This window comes from Somniosus microcephalus, chromosome 11, assembly GCF_052327205.1.
Source record: "Somniosus microcephalus isolate GS21.2 chromosome 11, FLI_Smic_1.0, whole genome shotgun sequence".
NCBI lineage: Eukaryota > Metazoa > Chordata > Chondrichthyes > Squaliformes > Somniosidae > Somniosus > Somniosus microcephalus.
Genome location: NC_140997.1, coordinates 136,863,102 through 136,889,218, shown reverse-complemented (window position 1 = coordinate 136,889,218; position 26,117 = coordinate 136,863,102).

The following is a 26,117-nucleotide window of genomic DNA, read 5'->3' as shown; positions in this document are numbered from 1 at the left end:
CCAGCCCCCCGGCTTCCACTCCCCAGACCACGCCCCAGCCCCCCTGCTCTCCACTCCCCAGACCACTCACCAGACCACGCCCCACCCCCTGCTCTTCACTCCCCAGACCACGCCCCACCCACTGGTCTCCACTCCCCAGACCACACCCCAGCCCCCTGCTCTTCACTCCCCAGACCACGCCCCAGCCCCCCGGCTTCCACTCCCCAGACCACATCCCAGCCCCCCTTCTCTTCACTCCCCAGACCACGCCCCACCCCCTGCTATCCACTCCCCAGACCAAGTCCCAGCCCCTGCTCTTCACTCCCCAGACCACACCCCAGCCCCCTGCTCTTCGCACCCCAGACCACGCCCCAACCCCTGCTCTTCACTCCCCAGACCACGCCCCACCCCCTGCTCTCCACTCCCCAGACCACGCCCCAGCCCCTGCTCTTCATTCCCCAGACCACACCCCAGCCCCCTGCTCTTCGCACCCCAGACCACGCCCCACCCCCTGCTCTCCACTCCCCAGACCACACCCCACCCCCTGCTCTTCACTCCCCAGACCACGCCCCAGCCCCCTGCTCTTCACTCCCCAGACCACGCCCCAGCCCCCTGCTCTTCACTCACCAGACCACGTCCCACTCCCTGCTCTTCACTCCCAAGACCACGCCCCAGCCCCTGCTCTTCATTCCCCAGACCACGGCCCAGCCCCCTGCTCTTCACTCTCCAGACCACGCCCCAGCCCCTGCTCTTCATTCCCCAGACCACGCCCCAGCCCCCTGCTCTTCACTCCCCAGCCAACGCCCCAGCCCCCGCTCTTCATTCCCCAGAGTGCGCCCCAGCCCCCTGCTCTTCACTTCCCAGACGATGCCCCACCCCCTGCTCTTCACTCCCCAGACCACGCCCCACCCCCTGCTCTTCACTCCCCAGACCACGCCCCACCACCCTGCTCTTCACTCCCCACACCACGCCCCAGCCCCCTGCTCGTCACTCCCCAGACCACAACCTACCCCCTGCTCTTCACTCCTCAGACTATGCCCCAGCCCCCTGCTCTTCTCCACTCTCCAGACCACGCCCCAGCCCCCTGCTCTTCACTCCCCAGACCACGCCCCAGCCCCTGCTCTCCACTCTCCAGACCGCGCCCCAGCCCCCTGCTCTACACTCTCCAGACCACAGCCCAGCCCCCTGCTCTTCACTCCCCAGATGACGCCCCAGCCCCTGCTCTCCACTCCCCAGACCACGCCCCAGCCCCCTGCTCTCCACTCTCCAGATCACGCCCCAGCCCCTGATTTTCACTCCCCAGACCACGCCCCAGCCCCCTGCTCTTCACTCTCCAGACCACGCCACAGCCCCCTGCTATTCACTCGCCAGACCATGCCCAAGCCCCTGCTCTTGACTCCCCAGACCACGCCCCACCGCCTGCTCTTCACTCTCCAGACCACGCCCCAGCCCCCTGCTCTTCACTCTACAGACCACGCCCCACACCCTGCTCTTCACTCTCCAGACCACGCCCCAGCCCCTGCTTATCACTCCCCAGACCACGCCCCACCATCTGCTCTTCACTCTCCAGACCACGCCCCAGCCCCCTGCTCTTCACTCCCCAGACCACGCCCCAGCCCCCTGCTCTTCACTCCCTAGACCATGCCCCACCCCCTGCTCTTCACTCTCCAGACCATGCCCCACCTCCTGCTATTCACTCCCCAGACCACGCCCCAGCCCCCTGCTCTCCACTCCCCAGACCACGCCCCACATCCTTCTCTTCACTCCCCAGACCACGCCCCAGCCCCCTGCTCTCCACTCCCCACACCACGCCCCACACCCTGCTCTTCACTCTCCAGACCACGCCCCAGCCCTGCTCTTCACTCCCCAGACCAGGCCCCAGCCCCCTGCTCTTTACTCCCCAGACCAGGCCCCAGCCCCCCTGCTCTTCACTCCCCAGACCACGCCCCAGCCCCCTGCTCTTCGCACCCCAGACCACGCCCCAGCCCCCTGCTCTTCACTCCACAGACCACGCCCCAGCCTCCTGCTCTTCACTCACCAGACCACGTCCCACTCCCTGCTCTTCGCTCCCCAGACCACGCCCCAGCCCCCTGCTCTTCACTCCCCAGACCACGCCCCAGCCCCCGCTCTTCATTCCGCAGACCACGCCCCAGCCCCTGCTCTTCACTCCCCAGACCACGCCCCACCCCCTGCTCTTCACTCCTCAGAATATGCCCCAGCCCCCTGCTCTTCACTCCCCAGACCACGCCCCAGCCCCCTGCTCTTTACTCCCCAGGCCACGCCCCAGCCCCTGCTCTTCACTCCCCAGACCACGCCCCAGCCCCCCTGCTCTTCACTCCCCAGACTATGCCGCAGCCCCCCTGCTCTTCACTCCCCAGACTATGCCCCAGCCCCCTGCTCTTCACTCTCCAGACCACACCCCACCCCTTGCTCTTCAGTCCCCAGACTATGCCCCAGCCCCCTGCTCTTCACTCTCCAGACCACGCCCCACCCCTTGCTCTTCACTCTCCAGACCACGCCCCACCCCTTGCTCTTCACTCTCCAGACCATGCCCCAGCCCCTGCTCTTCACACCCCAGACCACGCCCCAGCCCCCTGCTCTTCACTCTCCAGACCACGCCCCAGCCCCCTACTCTTCATTCCCCAGACCACGCCCCAGCCCACAGCTCTCCACTCGCCAGACCAAGCCCCACCCCCTGCTCTTCACTCCCCAGACCACGACCCAGCCGCCCTGCTCTCCATTCCCCAGACCACGCACCAGCCCCCCTGCTCTTCACTCCCCAGACCACGACCCAGCCCCCCTGCTCTCCACTCCCCTGACCACGCCCCAGCCCCCTGCTCTTCACTCCCCAGACCAAACCCCAGCCCCCTGCTCTTCACTCCCCAGACCACGCCCCAGCCCCCTGCTCTTCATTCCCCAGACCACGCCCCAGCCCCCTGCTCTTCACTCCCCAGACCACGCCCCACCCCCTGCTCTCCACTCCCCAGACCACGCCCCACCCCCTGCTCTTCACTCCCCAGACCACGCCCCACCCACTGGTCTCCACTCCCCAGACCACACCCCAGCCCCCTGCTCTTCACTCCCCAGACCACGCCACAGCCCCCCGGCTCTCCACTCCCCAGACCACGCCCCAGCCCCCCTGCTCTCCACTCCCCAGACCACTCACCAGACCACGCCCCACCCCCTGCTCTTCACTCCCCAGACCACATCCCAGCCCCCCTGCTCTTCACTCCCCAGCAACGCCCCACCCCCTGCTCTCCACTCCCCAGACCAAGCCCCAGCCCCTGCTCTTCACTCCCCAGACCACGCCCCAGCCCCTGCTCTTCACTCCCCAGACCACGCCCCAGCCCCTGCTCTTCATTCCCCAGACCACGCCCCAGCCCCCTGCTCTTCAATCCCCAGCCAACGCCCCAGCCCCTGCTCTTCATTCCCCAGACCACGCCCCAGCCCCCTGCTCTTCACTTCCCAGACCACGCCCCACCCCCTGCTCTTCACTCCCCAGACCACGCCCCAGCCCCCTGCTCTTCACTTCCCAGACCACGCCCCACCCCCTGCTCTTCACTCCCCAGACCACGCCCCACCACCCTGCTCTTCACTCCCCACACCACGCCCCAGCCCCCTGCTCGTCACTCCCCAGACCACACCCCACCCCCTGCTCTTCACTCCTCAGACTATGCCCCAGCCCCCTGCTCTTCTCCTCTCTCCAGACCACGCCCCAACCCCTACTCTTCACTCCCCAGTCCACGCCCCAGCCCCCTGCTCTTCACTCCCCAGACCACGCCCCAGCCCCTGCTCTCCATTCTCCAGACCACGCCCCAGCCCCCTGCTCTACACTCTCCAGACCACGCCCCAGCCCCCTGCTCTCCACTCTCCAGATCACGCCCCAGCCCCTGATCTTCACTCCACAGACCACGCCCCAGCCCCCTGCTCTTCACTCTCCAGACCACGCCACAGCCCCCTGCTATTCACTCCCCAGACCATGCCCCAGCCCCTGCTCTTCACTCCCCAGACCACGCCCCACCCCCTGCTCTTCACTCTCCAGACCACGCCCCAGCCCCCTGCTCTTCACTCCCCAGACCAAACCCCACCCACTGGTCTCCACTCCCCAGACCACACCCCAGCCCCCTGCTCTTCACTCCCCAGACCACGCCCCAGCATCCCGGCTCTCCACTCCCCAGACCACGCCCCAGCCCCCCTGCTCTCCACTCCCCAGACCACTCACCAGACCACGCCCCACCCCCTGCTCTTCACTCCCCAGACCACATCCCAGCCCCCCTGCTCTTCACTCCCCAGACCATGCCCCACCCCCTGCTCTCCACTCCCCAGACCAAGCCCCAGCCCCTGCTCTTCACTCCCCAGACCACACCCCAGCCCCCTGCTCTTCACTCCCCAGACCACGCCCCAGCCCCTGCTCTTCACTCCCCAGACCACGCCCCAGCCCCTGCTCTTCATTCCCCAGACCACGCCCCAGCCCCCTGCTCTTCAATCCCCAGCCAACGCCCCAGCCCCTGCTCTTCATTCCCCAGACCACGCCCCAGCCCCCTGCTCTTCACTTCCCAGACCACGCCCCACCCCCTGCTCTTCACTCCCCAGACCACGCCCCACCCCCTGCTCTTCACTCCCCAGACCACGCCCCACCACCCTGCTCTTCACTCCTCACACCACGCCCCAGCCCCCTGCTCGTCACTCCCCAGACCTCACCCCACCCCCTGCTCTTCACTCCTCAGACTATGCCCCAGCCCCCTGCTCTTCTCCTCTCTCCAGACCACGCCCCAACCCCTACTCTTCACTGCCCAGTCCACGCCCCAGCCCCCTGCTCTTCACTCCCCAGTCCATGCCCCAGCCCCTGCTCTCCATTCTCCAGACCACGCCCCAGCCCTCTGCTCTACACTCTCCAGACCACAGCCCAGCCCCCTGCTCTCCACTCCCCAGACGACGCCCCAGCCCCTGCTCTCCACTCTCCAGACCACGCCCCAGCCCCCTGCTATTCACTCCCCAGACCATGCCCCTGCCCCTGCTCTTCACTCCCCAGACCACGCCCCACCCCCTGCTCTTCACTCTCCAGACCACGCCCCAGCCCCCTGCTCTTCACTCTACAGACGACGCCCCACACCCTGCTCTTCACTCTCCAGACCACGCCCCAGCCCCCTGCTCTTCACTCCCCAGACCACGCCCCACCATCTGCTCTTCACTCCCCAGACCACGCCCCAGCCCCCTGCTCTTCACTCTACAGACCACGCCCCACACCCTGCTCTTCACTCTCCAGACCACGCCCCAGCCCCCTGCTCTTCACTCCCCAGACCACGCCCCACCATCTGCCCTTCACTCCCCAGACCACGCCCCAGCCCCTGCTCCTCACTCCCCAGACCACACCCCAGCCCCCTGCTCTTCGCACCCCAGACCACGCCCCAGCCCCCTGCTCTTCACTCCTCAGACCACGCCCCAGCCCCCTGCTCTTCACTCACCAGACCACGTCCCACTCCCTGCTCTTCACTCACCAGACCACGCCCCAGCCCCTGCTCTTCATTCCCCAGACCACGGCCCAGCCCCCTGCTCTTCACTCCCCAGCCAACGCCCCAGCCCCTGCTCTTCATTCCCCAGACCACGCCCCAGCCTCCTGCTCTTCACTTCCCAGACGACGCCCCACCCCCTGCTCTTCACTCCCCAGACCACGCCCCACCCCCTGCTCTTCACTCCCCAGACCACGCCCCACCACCCTGCTCTTCACTCCCCACACCACGCCCCACCACCCTGCTCTTCACTCCCCACACCACGCCCCAGCCCCCTGCTCGTCACTCCCCAGACCACAACCCACCCCCTGCTCTTCACTCCTCAGACTATGCCCCAACCCCCTGCTCTTCTCCACTCTCCAGACCACGCCCCAACCCCTACTCTTCACTCCCCAGTCCACGCCCCAGCCCCCTGCTCTTCACTCCCCAGACCACGCCCCAGCCCCTGCTCTCCACTCTCCAGACCGCGCCCCAGCCCCCTGCTCTACACTCTCCAGACAACAGCCCAGCCCCCTGCTCTTCACTCCCCAGAGGACGCCCCAGCCCCTGCTCTCCACTCTCCAGACCACGCCCCAGCCCCCTGCTCTCCACTCTCCAGATCACGCCCCAGCCCCTGATCTTCACTCCCCAGACCACGCCCCAGCCCCCTGCTCTTCACTCTCCAGACCACGCCACAGCCCCCTGCTATTCACTCCCCAGACCATGCCCCAGCCCCCTGCTCTTCATTCCCCAGACCACGCCCCAGCCCCCTGCTCTCCACTCCCCAGACCACACCCCAGCCCCCTGCTCTTCACTCCCCAGACCACGCCACAGCCCCCTGCTCTCCACTCCCCAGACCACGCCCCACACCCTTCTCTTCACTCCCCAGACCACGCCCCAGCCCCCTGCTCTCCACTCCCCACACCACGCCCCACACCCTGCTCTTCACTCTCCAGACCACGCCCCAGCCCTGCTCTTCACTCCCCAGACCAGGCCCCAGCCCCCTGCTCTTTACTCCCCAGACCAGGCCCCAGCCCCCCTGCTCTTCACTCCCCAGACCACGCCCCAGCCCCCTGCTCTTCGCGCCCCAGCCCCCTGCTCTTCACTCCACAGACCACGCCCCAGCCTCCTGCTCTTCACTCACCAGACCACGTCCCACTCCCTGCTCTTCACTCCCCAGACCACGCCCCAGCCCCTGCTCTTCATTCCCCAGACCACGCCCCAGCCCCCTGCTCTTCACTCCCCAGACCACGCCCCAGCCCCCGCTCTTCATTCCGCAGACCACGCCCCAGTCCCTGCTCTTCACTCCCCAGACCACGCCCCACCCCCTGCTCTTCACTCCTCAGAATATGCCCCAGCCCCCTGCTCTTCACTCTCCAGACCAGGCCCAGCCCCCTGCTCTTCACTCCCCAGACCACGCCGCAGCCCCTGCTCTTCACTCCCCAGACCACGCCCCAGCCCCCTCCTCTTTACTCCCCAGGCCACGCCCCAGCCCCTGCTCTTCACTCCCCAGACCACGCCCCAGCCCCCTTGCTCTTCACTCCCCAGACTATGCCGCAGCCCCCCTGCTCTTCACTCCCCAGACTATGCCCCAGCCCCCTGCTCTTCACTCTCCAGACCACGCCCCACCCCTTGCTCTTCAGTCCCCAGATTATGCCCCAGCCCCCTGCTCTTCACTCTCCAGACCACACCCCACCCCTTGCTCTTCACTCTCCAGACCACGCCCCACCCCTTGCTCTTCACTCTCCAGACCATGCCACAGCCCCTGCTCTTCACACCCCAGACCACGCCCCAGCCCCCTGCTCTTCACTCTCCAGACCACGCCCCAGCCCCCTGCTCTTCATTCCCCAGACCACGCCCCAGCCCCCTGCTCTCCACTCGCCAGACCAAGCCCCACCCCCTGCTCTTCACTCCCCAGACCACGACCCAGCCGCCCTGCTCTCCATTCCCCACACCACGCACCAGCCCCCCTGCTCTTCACTCCCCGGACCACGACCCAGCCCCCCTGCTCTCCACTCCCCTGACCACGCCCCAGCCCCCTGCTCTTCATTCCCCAGACCACGCCCCAACCCCCTGCTCTTCACTCCCCAGACCAAACCCCAGCCCCCTGCTCTTCACTCCCCAGACCACGCCCCAGCCCCCTGCTCTTCATTCCCCAGACCACGCCCCAGCCCCCTGCTCTTCACTCCCCAGACCACGCCCCACCCCCTGCTCTCCACTCCCCAGACCACGCCCCACCCCCTGCTCTTCACTCCCCAGACCACGCCCCACCCACTGGTCTCCACTCCCCAGACCACACCCCAGCCCCCTGCTCTTCACTCCCCAGACCAGGCCCCAGCCCCCCGGCTCTCCACTCCCCAGACCACGCCCCAGCCCCCCTGCTCTCCACTCCCCAGACCACTCACCAGACCGCGCCCCACCCCCTGCTCTTCACTCCCCAGACCACATCCCAGCCCCACTGCTCTTCACTCCCCAGACAACGCCCCACCCCCTGCTCTCCACTCCCCAGACCAAGCCCCAGCCCCTGCTCTTCACTCCCCAGACCACGCCCCAGCCCCTGCTCTTCACTCCCCAGACCACGCCCCAGCCCCTGCTCTTCATTCCCCAGACCACGCCCCAGCCCCCTGCTCTTCAATCCCCAGCCAACGCCCCAGCCCCTGCTCTTCATTCCCCAGACCACGCCCCAGCCCCCTGCTCTTCACTTCCCAGACCACGCCCCACCCCCTGCTCTTCACTCCCCAGACCACGCCCCACCCCCTGCTCTTCACTCCCCAGACCACGCCCCACCACCCTGCTCTTCACTCCTCACACCACGCCCCAGCCCCCTGCTCGTCACTCCCCAGACCACACCCCACCCCCTGCTCTTCACTCCTCAGACTATGCCCCAGCCCCCTGCTCTTCTCCTCTCTCCAGACCACGCCCCAACCCCTACTCTTCACTGCCCAGTCCACGCCCCAGCCCCCTGCTCTTCACTCCCCAGACCATGCCCCAGCCCCTGCTCTCCATTCTCCAGACCACGCCCCAGCCCTCTGCTCTACACTCTCCAGACCACAGCCCAGCCCCCTGCTCTCCACTCCCCAGACGACGCCCCAGCCCCTGCTCTCCACTCTCCAGACCACGCCCCAGCCCCCTGCTATTCACTCCCCAGACCATGCCCCAGCCCCTGCTCTTCACTCCCCAGACCACGCCCCACCCCCTGCTCTTCACTCTCCAGACCACGCCCCAGCCCCCTGCTCTTCACTCTACAGACGACGCCCCACACCCTGCTCTTCACTCTCCAGACCACGCCCCAGCCCCCTGCTCTTCACTCCCCAGACCACGCCCCACCATCTGCTCTTCACTCCCCAGACCACGCCCCAGCCCCCTGCTCTTCACTCTACAGACCACGCCCCACACCCTGCTCTTCACTCTCCAGACCACGCCCCAGCCCCCTGCTCTTCACTCCCCAGACCACGCCCCACCATCTGCCCTTCACTCCCCAGACCACGCCCCAGCCCCTGCTCTTCACTCCCCAGACCACACCCCAGCCCCCTGCTCTTCGCACCCCAGACCACGCCCCAGCCCCCTGCTCTTCACTCCTCAGACCACGCCCCAGCCCCCTGCTCTTCACTCACCAGACCACGTCCCACTCCCTGCTCTTCACTCCCCAGACCACGCCCCAGCCCCTGCTCTTCATTCCCCAGACCACGGCCCAGCCCCCTGCTCTTCACTCCCCAGCCAACGCCCCAGCCCCTGCTCTTCATTCCCCAGACCACGCCCCAGCCTCCTGCTCTTCACTTCCCAGACGACGCCCCACCCCCTGCTCTTCACTCCCCAGACCACGCCCCACCCCCTGCTCTTCACTCCCCAGACCACGCCCCACCACCCTGCTCTTCACTCCCCACACCACGCCCCACCACCCTGCTCTTCACTCCCCACACCACGCCCCAGCCCCCTGCTCGTCACTCCCCAGACCACAACCCACCCCCTGCTCTTCACTCCTCAGACTATGCCCCAGCCCCCTGCTCTTCTCCACTCTCCAGACCACGCCCCAACCCCTACTCTTCACTCCCCAGTCCACGCCCCAGCCCCCTGCTCTTCACTCCCCAGACCACGCCCCAGCCCCTGCTCTCCACTCTCCAGACCGCGCCCCAGCCCCCTGCTCTACACTCTCCAGACAACAGCCCAGCCCCCTGCTCTTCACTCCCCAGAGGACGCCCCAGCCCCTGCTCTCCACTCTCCAGACCACGCCCCAGCCCCCTGCTCTCCACTCTCCAGATCACGCCCCAGCCCCTGATCTTCACTCCCCAGACCACGCCCCAGCCCCCTGCTCTTCACTCTCCAGACCACGCCACAGCCCCCTGCTATTCACTCCCCAGACCATGCCCCAGCCCCCTGCTCTTCATTCCCCAGACCACGCCCCAGCCCCCTGCTCTCCACTCCCCAGACCACACCCCAGCCCCCTGCTCTTCACTCCCCAGACCACGCCACAGCCCCCTGCTCTCCACTCCCCAGACCACGCCCCACACCCTTCTCTTCACTCCCCAGACCACGCCCCAGCCCCCTGCTCTCCACTCCCCACACCACGCCCCACACCCTGCTCTTCACTCTCCAGACCACGCCCCAGCCCTGCTCTTCACTCCCCAGACCAGGCCCCAGCCCCCTGCTCTTTACTCCCCAGACCAGGCCCCAGCCCCCCTGCTCTTCACTCCCCAGACCACGCCCCAGCCCCCTGCTCTTCGCACCCCAGACCACGCCCCAGCCCCCTGCTCTTCACTCCACAGACCACGCCCCAGCCTCCTGCTCTTCACTCACCAGACCACGTCCCACTCCCTGCTCTTCACTCCCCAGACCACGCCCCAGCCCCTGCTCTTCATTCCCCAGACCACGCCCCAGCCCCCTGCTCTTCACTCCCCAGACCACGCCCCAGCCCCCGCTCTTCATTCCGCAGACCACGCCCCAGTCCCTGCTCTTCACTCCCCAGACCACGCCCCACCCCCTGCTCTTCACTCCTCAGAATATGCCCCAGCCCCCTGCTCTTCACTCTCCAGACCAGGCCCAGCCCCCTGCTCTTCACTCCCCAGACCACGCCGCAGCCCCTGCTCTTCACTCCCCAGACCACGCCCCAGCCCCCTCCTCTTTACTCCCCAGGCCACGCCCCAGCCCCTGCTCTTCACTCCCCAGACCACGCCCCAGCCCCCTTGCTCTTCACTCCCCAGACTATGCCGCAGCCCCCCTGCTCTTCACTCCCCAGACTATGCCCCAGCCCCCTGCTCTTCACTCTCCAGACCACGCCCCACCCCTTGCTCTTCAGTCCCCAGATTATGCCCCAGCCCCCTGCTCTTCACTCTCCAGACCACGCCCCACCCCTTGCTCTTCACTCTCCAGACCACGCCCCACCCCTTGCTCTTCACTCTCCAGACCATGCCACAGCCCCTGCTCTTCACACCCCAGACCACGCCCCAGCCCCCAGCTCTTCACTCTCCAGACCACGCCCCAGCCCCCTGCTCTTCATTCCCCAGACCACGCCCCAGCCCCCTGCTCTCCACTCGCCAGACCAAGCCCCACCCCCTGCTCTTCACTCCCCAGACCACGACCCAGCCGCCCTGCTCTCCATTCCCCACACCACGCACCAGCCCCCCTGCTCTTCACTCCCCGGACCACGACCCAGCCCCCCTGCTCTCCACTCCCCTGACCACGCCCCAGCCCCCTGCTCTTCATTCCCCAGACCACGCCCCAACCCCCTGCTCTTCACTCCCCAGACCAAACCCCAGCCCCCTGCTCTTCACTCCCCAGACCACGCCCCAGCCCCCTGCTCTTCATTCCCCAGACCACGCCCCAGCCCCCTGCTCTTCACTCCCCAGACCACGCCCCACCCCCTGCTCTCCACTCCCCAGACCACGCCCCACCCCCTGCTCTTCACTCCCCAGACCACGCCCCACCCACTGGTCTCCACTCCCCAGACCACACCCCAGCCCCCTGCTCTTCACTCCCCAGACCAGGCCCCAGCCCCCCGGCTCTCCACTCCCCAGACCACGCCCCAGCCCCCCTGCTCTCCACTCCCCAGACCACTCACCAGACCGCGCCCCACCCCCTGCTCTTCACTCCCCAGACCACATCCCAGCCCCACTGCTCTTCACTCCCCAGACAACGCCCCACCCCCTGCTCTCCACTCCCCAGACCAAGCCCCAGCCCCTGCTCTTCACTCCCCAGACCACGCCCCAGCCCCTGCTCTTCACTCCCCAGACCACGCCCCAGCCCCTGCTCTTCATTCCCCAGACCACGCCCCAGCCCCCTGCTCTTCAATCCCCAGCCAATGCCCCAGCCCCTGCTCTTCATTCCCCAGACCACGCCCCAGCCCCCTGCTCTTCACTTCCCAGACCACGCCCCACCCCCTGCTCTTCACTCCCCAGACCACGCCCCACCCCCTGCTCTTCACTCCCCAGACCACGCCCCACCACCCTGCTCTTCACTCCTCACACCACGCCCCAGCCCCCTGCTCGTCACTCCCCAGACCACACCCCACCCCCTGCTCTTCACTCCTCAGACTATGCCCCAGCCCCCTGCTCTTCTCCTCTCTCCAGACCACGCCCCAACCCCTACTCTTCACTGCCCAGTCCACGCCCCAGCCCCCTGCTCTTCACTCCCCAGACCATGCCCCAGCCCCTGCTCTCCATTCTCCAGACCACGCCCCAGCCCTCTGCTCTACACTCTCCAGACCACAGCCCAGCCCCCTGCTCTCCACTCCCCAGACGACGCCCCAGCCCCTGCTCTCCACTCTCCAGACCACGCCCCAGCCCCCTGCTATTCACTCCCCAGACCATGCCCCAGCCCCTGCTCTTCACTCCCCAGACCACGCCCCACCCCCTGCTCTTCACTCTCCAGACCACGCCCCAGCCCCCTGCTCTTCACTCTACAGACGACGCCCCACACCCTGCTCTTCACTCTCCAGACCACGCCCCAGCCCCCTGCTCTTCACTCCCCAGACCACGCCCCACCATCTGCTCTTCACTCCCCAGACCACGCCCCAGCCCCCTGCTCTTCACTCTACAGACCACGCCCCACACCCTGCTCTTCACTCTCCAGACCACGCCCCAGCCCCCTGCTCTTCACTCCCCAGACCACGCCCCACCATCTGCCCTTCACTCCCCAGACCACGCCCCAGCCCCTGCTCTTCACTCTCCAGACCACGCCCCAGCCCCCTGCTCTTCACTCGCCAGACCACGCACCAGCCTCCTGCTCTTCACTCCCTAGACCATGCCCCACCCCCTGCTCTTCACTCCGCAGACCACGCCCCAGCCCCCTGCTCTCCACTCCCCAGACCACGCCCCACACCCTTCTCTTCACTCCCCAGACCACGCCCCAGCCCCCTGCTCTCCACTCCCCAGACCACGCCCCACACCCTGCTCTTCACTCTCCAGACCACGCCCCAGCCCCCTGCTCTTCACTCCCCAGACCACGCCCCAGCCCCTGCTCTTCACTCCCCAGACCAGGCCCCAGCCCCCTGCTCTTTACTCCCCAGACCACGCCCCAGCACCTGCTCTTCACTCCCAAGACCACGCCCCAGCCCCCCTGCTCTTCACTCCCCAGACCACGTCCCACTCCCTGCTCTTCACTCCCCAGACCACGCCCCAGCCCCTGCTCTTCATTCCCCAGACCACGCCCCAGCCCCTGCTCTTCATTCCGCCGACCAAGCCCCAGCCCCCTGCTCTTCACTCCCCAGCCAATGCCCCAGCCCCTGCTCTTCATTCCCCAGACCACGCCCCAGCCCCCTGCTCTTCACTTCCCAGACCACGCCCCACCCCCTGCTCTTCACTCCCCACACCACGCCCCAGCCCCCTGCTCGTCACTCCCCAGACCACACCCCACCCCCTGCTCTTCACTCCTCAGACTATGCCCCAGCCCCCTGCTCTTCTCCACTCTCCAGACCACGCCCCAAACCCTACCCTTCACTCCCCAGTCCACGCCCCAGCCCCCTGCTCTTCACTCCCCAGACCACGCCCCAGCCCCTGCTCTCCACTCTCCAGACCACAGCCCAGCCCCCTGCTCTTCAGTCCCCAGACGACGCCCCAGCCATGCTCTCCACTCTCCAGACGACGCCCCAGCCCCCTGCTCTCCACTGTCCAGATCACGCCCCAGCCCCTGATCTTCCCTCCCCAGACCACGCCCCAGCCCCCTGCTCTTCACACCCCAGCCCCTGATCTTCACTCCCCAGACCAAGCCCCAGCCCCTGCTCTTCACACCCCAGACCACGCCCCAGCCCCCTGCACTTCAATCTCCAGACCACGCCCCAGCCCCCTGCTCTTCATTCCCCAGACCACGCCCCAGCCCCCTGCTCTCCACTCGCCAGACCAAGCCCCACCCCCTGCTCTTCACTCCCCAGACCACGACCCAGCCGCCCTGCTCTCCATTCCCCAGACCACGCACCAGCCCCCCTGCTCTTCACTCCCCAGACCACGCCCCAGCCCCCTGCTCTTCATTCCCCAGACCACGCCCCAGCCCCCTGCTCTCCACTCCCCAGACCACACCCCAGCCCCCTGCTCTTCACTCCCCAGACCACACCCCAGCCCCCTGCTCTTCACTCCCCAGACCACGCCCCAGCCTCCCGGCTCTCCACTCCCCAGACCACGCCCCTGCTCTCCACTCCCCAGACCACGCCCCACCCCCTGCTCTTCACTCCCCAGACCACATCCCAGCCCCCCTGCTCTTCACTCCCCAGACCACGCCCCACCCCCTGCTCTCCACTCCCCAGACCAAGCCCCAGCCCCTGCTCTTCACTCCCCAGACCACACCCCAGCCCCCTGCTCTTCACTCCCCAGACCACGCCCCACCCCCTGCTCTTCACTCCCCAGACCACGCCCCACCCCCTGCTCTCCACTCCCCAGACCACGCCCCAGCCCCTGCTCTTCACTCCCCAGACCACACCCCAGCCCCCTGCTCTTCGCACCCCAGACCACGCCCCACCCCCTGCTCTCCACTCCCCAGACCACGCCCCACCCCCTGCTCTCCACTCCCCAGACCACGCCCCAGCCCCTGCTCTTCACTCCCCAGACCACACCCCAGCCCCCTGCTCTTCGCACCCCAGACCACGCCCCACCCCCTGCTCTTCACTCCCCAGACCACGCCCCACCCCCTGCTCTCCACTCCCCAGACCACGCCCCAGCCCCTGCTCTTCACTCCCCAGACCACACCCCAGCCCCCTGCTCTTCGCACCCCAGACCACGCCCCAGCCCCCTGCTCTTCACTCCTCAGACCACGCCCCAGCCCCCTGCTCTTCACTCACCAGACCACGTCCCACTCCCTGCTCTTCACTCCCCAGGCCACGCCCCAGCCCCTGCTCTTCATTCCCCAGACCACGGCCCAGCCCCCTGCTCTTCACTCCCCAGACCACGCCCCAGCCCCCTGCCCTCCACTCCCCTGACCACGCCCCAGCCCCCTGCTCTTCACTCTCCAGACCAATCCCCAGCCCCCTGCTCTTCACTCCCCAGACCACGCCCCACCCCCTGCTCTTCACTCCCCAGACCACACCCCAGCCCCCTGCTCTTCACTCCCCAGACCACGCCCTTGCCCCCTGCTCTTCACTCCCCATACCACACCCCAGCCCCCTTCTCTTCACTATCCAGACCACGCCCCAGCCCCCTGCTCTTCACTCCCCAGACCACGCCCCACCCCCTGCTCTTCACTCCCCGGACCATGCCCCACCCCCTGCTCTCCACTCCCCAGACCACACCCCACCACCCTGCTGTTCACTGCCGAGACCACGCCCCACCCCCTGCTCTTCTCTCCCCAGACCACGCCCCAGCTCCCTGCTCTTCACACTCCAGACCACGCACCAGCCCCCTGCTCTTCACTCCCCAGACCACGCCCCAGCCCCCTGCTCTTCACTCCTCAGACTATGCCCCAGCCCCCTGCTCTTCACTCTCCAGACCACGCCCCACCCCTTGCTCTTCACTCCCCAGACCACGCCCCAGCACCTGCTCTCCACTCCCCAGACCACGCCCCACCCCCTGCTCTTCACTCCCCAGACCACGCCCCAGCCCCCTGCTCTTCATTCCCCATACCACGCCCTAGCAACCCTGCTCTTCACTCCCCAGACCACGCCCCAGCCCCCCTGCTCTCCACTCCCCAGACCACGCCCCACCCCCTCCTCTTCACTCCCCAGACCACGCCCCACCCCCTGCTCTCCACTCCCCAGACCACACCCCAGCCCCCTGCTCTTCACTCCCCAGACCACGCCCCAGCCCCCCTGCTCTCCACTCCCCAGACCACGCCCCAGCCCCCTGCTCTTCATTCCCCAGACCACGCCTCAGCCCCCCTGCTCTTCACTCCCCAGACCACGCCCCAGCCCCCCGGCTCTCCACTCCCCAGACCACGCCCCAGCCCCCCTGCTCTTCATTCCCCAGACCATGCCCCAGCCCCCTGCTCTCCACTCCCCAGACCACGCCCCAACCCCCCTGCTCTTCACTCCCCAGACCACGCCCCAGCCCCCCCGGCTCTCCACTCCCCAGACCACGCCCCAGCCCCCCTGCTCTCCACTCTCCAGACCACGCCCCAGCCCCTGCTGTTCACTCCCCAGACCACGCCCCAGCCCCCTGCTCTTCACTCCCCAGACCACGCCCCAGCCCCCTGCTCTTCACTCCCCAGACCACGCCCCAGCCCCCTGCTCTTCACTCCCCAGACCACGCCCCACCCCCTGCTCTTCACTCCCCAGACCATGCCCCAGCCCCTGCTCTTCACTCTCCAGACCATGCCCCACCCCCTGCTCTTCACTCTCCAGACCACGCCCCAGCTTCTGCTCTTCACTCCCCAGACTACGCCCCAGCCCCCTGCTCTCCACTCCCCAGACCACGCCCCAGCCCCTGCTCTTCACTCCCCAGACCACGCCCCAGCCCCTGCTCTTCACTCCCCAGACCACACTCCAGCCCCCTGCTCTTCACTCTCCAGACCATGCCCCAGCCCCTGCTCTTCACTCTCCAGACCACGCCCCAGCCCCCTGCTCTTCACTCCCCAGACCACGCCCCAGCCCCCTGCTCTCCACTCCCCAGACCACGCCCCAACCCCCCTGCTCTTCACTCCCCAGACCACGCCCCAGCCCCCCCGGCTCTCCACTCCCCAGACCACGCCCCAGCCCCCCTGCTCTCCACTCTCCAGACCACGCCCCAGCCCCTGCTGTTCACTCCCCAGACCACGCCGCAGCCCCCTGCTCTTCACTCCCCAGACCATGCCCCAGCCCCTGCTCTTCACTCTCCAGACCACGCCCCAGCCCCCTGCTCTTCACTCCCCAGACCACGCCCCACCCCCTGCTCTTCACTCCCCAGACCACGCCCCAGCCCCCTGCTCTTCACTCTCCAGACCATGCCCCACCCCCTGCTCTCCACTCCCCAGACCACGCCCCAGCCCCCTGCTCTTCACTCCCCAGACCACGCCCCACTCCCTGCTCTTCACTCTCCAGACCACGCCCCAGCCCCCTGCTCTTCACTCCCCAGACCACGCCCCAGCCCCCTGCTCTTCACTCCCCAGACCACGCCCCACTCCCTGCTCTTCACTCCCAGACCACGCCCTAGCCCCTGCTCTTCACTCCCCAGACCACGCCCCAGCCCCCTGCTCTTCACTCCCCAGAACACGCTCCAGCCCCCTGCTCTTCACTCCCCAGGCCACGCCCCAGCCCCCTGCTCTTCACTCTCCACATCACACACCAGCCCCCTGCTCTTCACTCCCCAGACCACATCCCAGCCCCCTGCTCTTCACTCCCCAGACCACACCCCAGCCCCCTGCTCTTCACTATCCAGACCACGCCCCAGCCCCTGCTCTTCACTATCCAGACCACGCCCCAGCCCCCTGCTCTTCACTCCCCAGACCATGCCCCACCCCCTGCTCTTCACTCCCCAGACCACGCCCCAGCCCCCTGCTCTCCACTCCCCAGACCACGCCCCACCACCCTCCTCTTCACTACCCAGACCACGCCCCAGCCCCTGCTCTTCACTCTCCAGACCACGCCCCAGCCCCCTGCTCTTCACTCCCCAGACCACGCCCCACCATCCGCTCTTCACTCCCCAGACCACGCCCCAGCCCCCTGCTCTTCACTCCCGAGACCATGCCCCAGCCCCTGCTCTTCACTCTCCAGACCACGCCCCAGCCCCCTGCTCTTCACTCCCCAGACCACGCCCCAGCCCCCTGCTCTTCACTCCCTAGACCATGCCCCACCCCCTGCGCTTCACCCCCCAGACCACGCCCCAGCCCCCTGCTCTCCACTCCCCAGACCACGCCCCAGCCCCCTGCTCTTCACTCCCCAGACCACGCCCCACACCCTGCTCTTCACTCCCCAGACCACGTCCCAGCCCCCCTGCTCTTCACTCCCCAGACAATGCCCCACCCCTTGCTCTTCACTCCCCAGACCACGCCGCAGCCCCCTGCTCTCCACTCCTCAGACCACGCCCCACACCCTGCTCTTCACTCTCCAGACCACGCCCCAGCCCCCTGCTCTTCACTCCCCAGACCACGCCCCAGCCCCTGCTCTTCACTCCCCAGACCACGCCCCAGCCCCCTGCTCTTTACTCCCCAGACCACGCCCCAGCCCCTGCTCATCACTCCCCAGACCACGCACCAGCCCCCCTGCTCTTCACTCCCCAGACTATGCCCCAGTCCCCTGCTCTTCACTCCCCAGACCACGCCCCAGACCCCTGCTCTTCACTCCTCAGACTATGCCCCAGCCCCCTGCTCTTCACTCACCAGACCACGCCCCACCCCTTGCTCTTCACTCCCCAGACTATGCCCCAGCCCCCTGCTCTTCACTCTCCACACCACGCCCCACCCCTTGCTCTTCACTCTCCAGACCATGCCCCACCCCTTGGTCTTCACTCCCCAGACCACGCCTCAGCCCCTGCTCTTCACACCCCAGACCACGCCCCACCCCCTCCTCTTCACTCCCCAGAACACGCCCCACCCCCTGCTCTCCACTCCCCAGACCACACCCCAGCCCCCTGCTCTTCACTCCCCAGACCACGCCCCAGCCCCCCTGCTCTCCACTCCCCAGACCACGCCCCAGCCCCCTGCTCTTCATTCCCCAGACCACGCCTCAGCCCCCCTGCTCTTCACTCCCCAGACCACGCCCCAGCCCCCCGGCTCTCCACTCCCCAGACCACGCCCCAGCCCCCCTGCTCTTCATTCCCCAGACCATGCCCCAGCCCCCTGCTCTCCACTCCCCAGACCACGACCCAACCCCCCTGCTCTTCACTCCCCAGACCACGCCCCAGCCCCCCCGGCTCTCCACTCCCCAGACCACGCCCCAGCCCCCCTGCTCTCCACTCTCCAGACCACGCCCCAGCCCCTGCTGTTCACTCCCCAGACCACGCCCCAGCCCCCTGCTCTTCACTCCCCAGACCACGCCCCAGCCCCCTGCTCTTCACTCCCCAGACCACGCCCCAGCCCCCTGCTCTTCACTCCCCAGACCACGCCCCACCCCCTGCTCTTCACTCCCCAGACCATGCCCCAGCCCCTGCTCTTCACTCTCCAGACCATGCCCCACCCCCTGCTCTTCACTCTCCAGACCACGCCCCACCCCCTGCTCTTCACTCCCCAGACCACGCCCCAGCTTCTGCTCTTCACTCCCCAGACTACGCCCCAGCCCCCTGCTCTCCACTCCCCAGACCACGCCCCAGCCCCTGCTCTTCACTCCCCAGACCACACCCCAGCCCCCTGCTCTTCACTCCCCAGACCACGCCCCAGCCCCTGCTCTTCACTCCCCAGACCACACTCCAGCCCCCTGCTCTTCACTCTCCAGACCACGCCCCAGCCCCCTGCTCTTCACTCCCCAGACCACGCCCCACCATCCGCTCTTCACTCCCCAGACCACGCCCCAGCCCCCTGCTCTTCACTCCCGAGACCATGCCCCAGCCCCTGCTCTTCACTCTCCAGACCACGCCCCAGCCCCCTGCTCTTCACTCCCCAGACCACGCCCCAGCCCCCTGCTCTTCACTCCCTAGACCATGCCCCACCCCCTGCGCTTCACCCCCCAGACCACGCCCCAGCCCCCTGCTCTCCACTCCCCAGACCACGCCCCAGCCCCCTGCTCTTCACTGCCCAGACCACGCCCCACACCCTGCTCTTCACTCCCCAGACCACGTCCCAGCCCCCCTGCTCTTCACTCCCCAGACAATGCCCCACCCCTTGCTCTTCACTCCCCAGACCACGCCGCAGCCCCCTGCTCTCCACTCCTCAGACCACGCCCCACACCCTGCTCTTCACTCTCCAGACCACGCCCCAGCCCCCTGCTCTTCACTCCCCAGACCACGCCCCAGCCCCTGCTCTTCACTCCCCAGACCACGCCCCAGCCCCCTGCTCTTTACTCCCCAGACCACGCCCCAGCCCCTGCTCATCACTCCCCAGACCACGCACCAGCCCCCCTGCTCTTCACTCCCCAGACTATGCCCCAGTCCCCTGCTCTTCACTCCCCAGACCACGCCCCAGACCCCTGCTCTTCACTCCTCAGACTATGCCCCAGCCCCCTGCTCTTCACTCACCAGACCACGCCCCACCCCTTGCTCTTCACTCCCCAGACTATGCCCCAGCCCCCTGCTCTTCACTCTCCACACCACGCCCCACCCCTTGCTCTTCACTCTCCAGACCATGCCCCACCCCTTGGTCTTCACTCCCCAGACCACGCCTCAGCCCCTGCTCTTCACACCCCAGACCACGCCCCACCCCCTCCTCTTCACTCCCCAGAACACGCCCCACCCCCTGCTCTCCACTCCCCAGACCACACCCCAGCCCCCTGCTCTTCACTCCCCAGACCACGCCCCAGCCCCCCTGCTCTCCACTCCCCAGACCACGCCCCAGCCCCCTGCTCTTCATTCCCCAGACCACGCCTCAGCCCCCCTGCTCTTCACTCCCCAGACCACGCCCCAGCCCCCCGGCTCTCCACTCCCCAGACCACGCCCCAGCCCCCCTGCTCTTCATTCCCCAGACCATGCCCCAGCCCCCTGCTCTCCACTCCCCAGACCACGACCCAACCCCCCTGCTCTTCACTCCCCAGACCACGCCCCAGCCCCCCCCGGCTCTCCACTCCCCAGACCACGCCCCAGCCCCCCTGCTCTCCACTCTCCAGACCACGCCCCAGCCCCTGCTGTTCACTCCCCAGACCACGCCCCAGCCCCCTGCTCTTCACTCCCCAGACCACGCCCCAGCCCCCTGCTCTTCACTCCCCAGACCACGCCCCAGCCCCCTGCTCTTCACTCCCCAGACCACGCCCCACCCCCTGCTCTTCACTCCCCAGACCATGCCCCAGCCCCTGCTCTTCACTCTCCAGACCATGCCCCACCCCCTGCTCTTCACTCTCCAGACCACGCCCCACCCCCTGCTCTTCACTCCCCAGACCACGCCCCAGCTTCTGCTCTTCACTCCCCAGACTACGCCCCAGCCCCCTGCTCTCCACTCCCCAGACCACGCCCCAGCCCCTGCTCTTCACTCCCCAGACCACACCCCAGCCCCTGCTCTTCACTCCCCAGACCACGCCCCAGCCCCTGCTCTTCACTCCCCAGACCACACTCCAGCCCCCTGCTCTTCACTCTCCAGACTATGCCCCAGCCCCTGCTCTTCACTCTCCAGACCACGCCCCAACCCCCCTGCTCTTCACTCCCCAGACCACGCCCCAGCCCCCCCGGCTCTCCACTCCCCAGACCACGCCCCAGCCCCCCTGCTCTCCACTCTCCAGACCACGCCTCAGCCCCTGCTGTTCACTCCCCAGACCACGCCCCAGCCCCCTGCTCTTCACTCCCCAGACCGTGCCCCAGCCCCTGCTCTTCACTCTCCAGACCACGCCCCAGCCCCCTGCTCTTCACTCCCCAGACCACGCCCCACCCCCTGCTCTTCACTCCCCAGACCACGCCCCAGCCCCCTGCTCTTCACTCTCCAGACCATGCCCCACCCCCTGCTCTCCACTCCCCAGACCACGCCCCAGCCCCCTGCTCTTCACTCCCCAGACCACGCCCCACTCCCTGCTCTTCACTCTCCAGACCACGCCCCAGCCCCCTGCTCTTCACTCCCCAGACCACGCCCCAGCCCCCTGCTCTTCACTCCCCAGACCACGCCCCACCCCCTGCTCTTCACTCCCCAGAACACGCTCCAGCCCCCTGCTCTTCACTCCCCAGGCCACGCCCCAGCCCCCTGCTCTTCACTCTCCACATCACACCCCAGCCCCCTGCTCTTCACTCCCCAGACCACATCCCAGCCCCCTGCTCTTCACTCCCCAGACCACACCCCAGCCCCCTGCTCTTCACTATCCAGACCACGCCCCAGCCCCTGCTCTTCACTATCCAGACCATGCCCCAGCCCCCTGCTCTTCACTCCCCAGACCATGCCCCACCCCCTGCTCTTCACTCCCCAGACCACGCCCCAGCCCCCTGCTCTCCACTCCCCAGACCACGCCCCACCACCCTCCTCTTCACTACCCAGACCACGCCCCAGCCCCTGCTCTTCACTCTCCAGACCACGCCCCAGCCCCCTGCTCTTCACTCCCCAGACCACGCCCCACCATCTGCTCTTCACTCCCCAGACCACGCCCCAGCCCCCTGCTCTTCACTCCCGAGACCATGCCCCAGCCCCTGCTCTTCACTCTCCAGACCACGCCCCAGCCCCCTGCTCTTCACTCCCCAGACCACGCCCCAGCCCCCTGCTCTTCACTCCCTAGACCATGCCCCACCCCCTGCTCTTCACCCCCCAGACCACGCACCAGCCCCCTGCTCTTCACTCCTCAGACCACGCCCCACCCCCTGCTCTTCACTCCCCAGACCACGCCCCAGCCCCCTGCTCTCCACTCCCCAGACCACGCCCCACACCCTGCTCTTCACTACCCAGACCACGTCCCAGCCCCCCTGCTCTTCACTCCCCAGACAATGCCCCACCCCTTGCTCTTCACTCCCCAGACCACGCCGCAGCCCCCTGCTCTCCACTCCTCAGACCACGCCCCACACCCTGCTCTTCACTCTCCAGACCACGCCCCAGCCCCCTGCTCTTCACTCCCCAGACCACGCCCCAGCCCCTGCTCTTCACTCCCCAGACCACGCCCCAGCCCCCTGCTCTTTACTCCCCAGACCACGCCCCAGCCCCTGCTCTTCACTCCCCAGACCACGCACCAGCCCCCCTGCTCTTCACTCCCCAGACTATGCCCCAGTCCCCTGCTCTTCACTCCCCAGACCACGCCCCAGACCCCTGCTCTTCACTCCTCAGACTATGCCCCAGCCCCCTGCTCTTCACTCACCAGACCACGCCCCACCCCTTGCTCTTCACTCCCCAGACCACGCCCAAGCCCCTGCTCTTCACTCCCCAGACCACGCCACAGCCCCCTGCTCTTCACTCTCCAGACCACGCCCCAGCCCCCTGCTCTTCATTCCCCAGACCACGCCCCAGCCCCCTGCTCTTCACTCTCCAGACCACGCCCCACCCCCTGCTCTTCACTCCCCAGACCACGCCCCAGGCCCTGCTCTTCACACCCCAGACCACGCCCCAGCCCCCTGCTCTTCACTCTCCAGACCACGCCCCAGCCCCTGCTCTTCACACCCCAGACCACGCCACAGCCCCCCTGCTCTTCACTCCCCAGACCACGCCCCAGCCCCCTGCTCTTCATTCCCCAGACCATGCCCCAGCCCCCTGCTCTTCACTCCCCAGACCATGCCCCAGCCCCCTGCTCTTCACTCCCCAGACCACCCAGAACACCCCCAGCCCCCTGATCTTCACTCACCAGACCACGCCCGACCCCTTGATCTTCACTCTCCAGACCACGCCCCAGCCCTTGCTCTTCACTCCCAGACCACGCCCCAGCCCCCTGCTCTTCACTCCCAGACCACGCCCCAGCCCCCTGCTCTTCACTCCCCAGACCACGCCCCACCCCTGCTCTTCACTCCCCAGAACACCCCCCAGCCCCCTGATCTTCACTCACCAGACCACGCCCGACCCCTTGATCTTCACTCTCCAGACCACGCCCCAGCCCCTTGCTCTTCACTCCCCAGACCACGCCCCAGCCCCTGCTCTTCACTCCCCAGACCACGCCCCAGCCCCCTGCTCTTCACTCTCCAGACCACGCCCCAGCCCCCTGCTCTTCACTCCCCAGACCACGCCCCACCCCCTGCTCTTCACTCCCCAGACCACACCCCAGCCCCCTGCTCTTCACTCCCCAGACCACGCCCTTGCCCCCTGCTCTTCACTCCCCAGACCAAACCTAGCCCCCTTCTCTTCACTATCCAGACCACGCCCCAGCCCCCTGCTCTTCACTCCCCAGACCACGCCCCACCCCCTGCTCTTCACTCCCCGGACCATGCCCCACCCCCTGCTCTCCACTCCCCAGATCACACCCCACCACCCTGCTCTTCACTGCCGAGACCACGCCCCCACCCCCTGCTCTTCTCTCCCCAGACCACGCCCCAGCTCCCTGCTCTTCACACTCCAGACCACGCACCAGCCCCCTGCTCTTCACTCCCCAGACCACGCCCCAGCCCCCTGCTCTTCACTCCTCAGACTATGCCCCAGCCCCCTGCTCTTCACTCTCCAGACCACGCCCCACCCCTTGCTCTTCACTCCCTAGACCACGCCCCAGCCCCCTGCTCTTCATTCCCCATACCACGCCCTAGCACCCCTGCTCTCCACTCCCCAGACCACGCCCCAGCCCCCCTGCTCTCCACTCCCCAGACCACGCCCCACCCCCTCCTCTTCACTCCCCAGACCACGCCCCACCCCCTGCTCTCCACTCCCCAGACCACACCCCAACCCCCTGCTCTTCACTCCCCAGACCACGCCCTAGCCCCCTGCTCTTCATTCCCCAGACCATGCCCCACCCCGTGCTCTTCACTCCCCAGACCACGCCCCAGCCCCCTGCTCTCCACTCCCCAGACCACGCCCCACCACCCTCCTCTTCACTACCCAGACCACGCCCCACCCCCTGCTCTTCTCTCCCCAGACCATGCCCCACCCCCTGCTCTTCACTCTCCAGACCACGCCCCAGCCCCCTGCTCTTCATTCCCCAGACCATGCCCCCACCCCCTGCTCTTCACTCCCCAGACCACGCCCCAGCCCCCTGCTCTCCACTCCCCAGGCCACGCCCCACCACCCTCCTCTTCACTACCCAGACCACGCCCCACCCCCTGCTCTTCTCTCCCCAGACGACGCCCCAGCCCCCTGCTCTTCACTCTCCAGACCACGCACCAGCCCCTTGCTCTTCTCTCTCCAGAACAGGCCCCACCCCTTGTTCTTCACTCCCTAGACCACGCCCCAGCCCCCTGCTCTTGACTCTCCAGACCATGCCCCAGCCCCTGCTCTCCACTCCCAGACCACGCCCCACCCCTGCTCTTCACTCCCCAGGCCACGCCCCAGCCGCCTGCTCTTCATTCCCCATACCACGCCCTAGCACCACTGCTCTTCACTCCCCAGTCCACGCCCCAGCCCCCCTGCTCTCCACTCCCAGACCACGCCCCACCCCTGCTCTTCACTCCCCAGACCACGCCCCACCCCCTGCTCTCCACTCCCCAGACCACGCCCCACCCCCTGCTCTCCACTCCCCAGACCACGCCCCAGCCCCCCTGCTCTTCACTCCCCAGAGCACGCCCCAGCCCCCCTGCTCTCCACTCCCCAGACCACGCCCCACCCCTGCTCTTCACTCCCCAGACCACGCCCCACCCCCTGCTCTCCACTCCCCAGACCACGCCCCAGCCCCTGCTCTTCACTCCCCAGACCACGCACCAGCCCCTGCTCTTCACTCCCCAGACCACGCCCCAGCCCCTGCTCTTCACTCCCCAGACCACGCCCCAGCCCCTGCTCTCCACTCCCCAGACCACGCCCCAGCCCCCCTGCTCTTCACTCCCCAGACCACGCCCCAGCCCCTGCTCTTCACTCCCCAGACCACGCCCCACCACCCTGCTCTTCACTCCTCAGAATATGCCCCAGCCCCCTGCTCTTCACTCTCCAGACCAGGCACAGCCCCTGCTCTTCACTCCCCAGACCACATCCCACCCCCTGCTCTTCACTCCCCAGACCACGCCCCCAGCCCCTGCTCCTCACTCCCCAGACCGTGCCCCAGCCCCCTGCTCTTTACTCCCCAGACCACGCCCCAGCCCCTGCTCTTCACTCCCCAGACCACGCCCCAGCCCCCCTGCTCTTCACTCCCCAGACTATGCCCCAGCCCCCTGCTCTTCACTCCCCAGACCACGCCCCAGACCCCTGCTCTTCACTCCTCAGACTATGCCCCAGCCCCCTGCTCTTCACTCTCCAGACCACGCCCCACCCCTTGCTCTTCACTCCCCAGACTGTGCCCCAGCCCCCTGCTCTTCACTCTCCAGACCATGCCCCACCCCTTGCTCTTCACTCCCCAGACCACGCCCCAGCCCCTGCTTTTCACACCCCAGACCACGCCCCAGCCGCCTGCTCTTCACTCTCCAGACCACGCCCCAGCCCCTGCTCTTCATTCCCCAGACCACGCCCCAGACCCCTGCTCTCCACTCGCTAGACCACGCCGCACCCCCTGCTCTTCACTCCCCAGACCACGACCCAGCCCCCCTGCTCTCCATTCCCCAGACCACGCACCAGCCCCCCTGCTCTTCACTCCCCAGACCACGACCCAGCCCCCCTGCTCTTCACTATCCAGACCACGCCCCAGCCCCCTGCTCTTCACTCGCTAGACCACGCCCC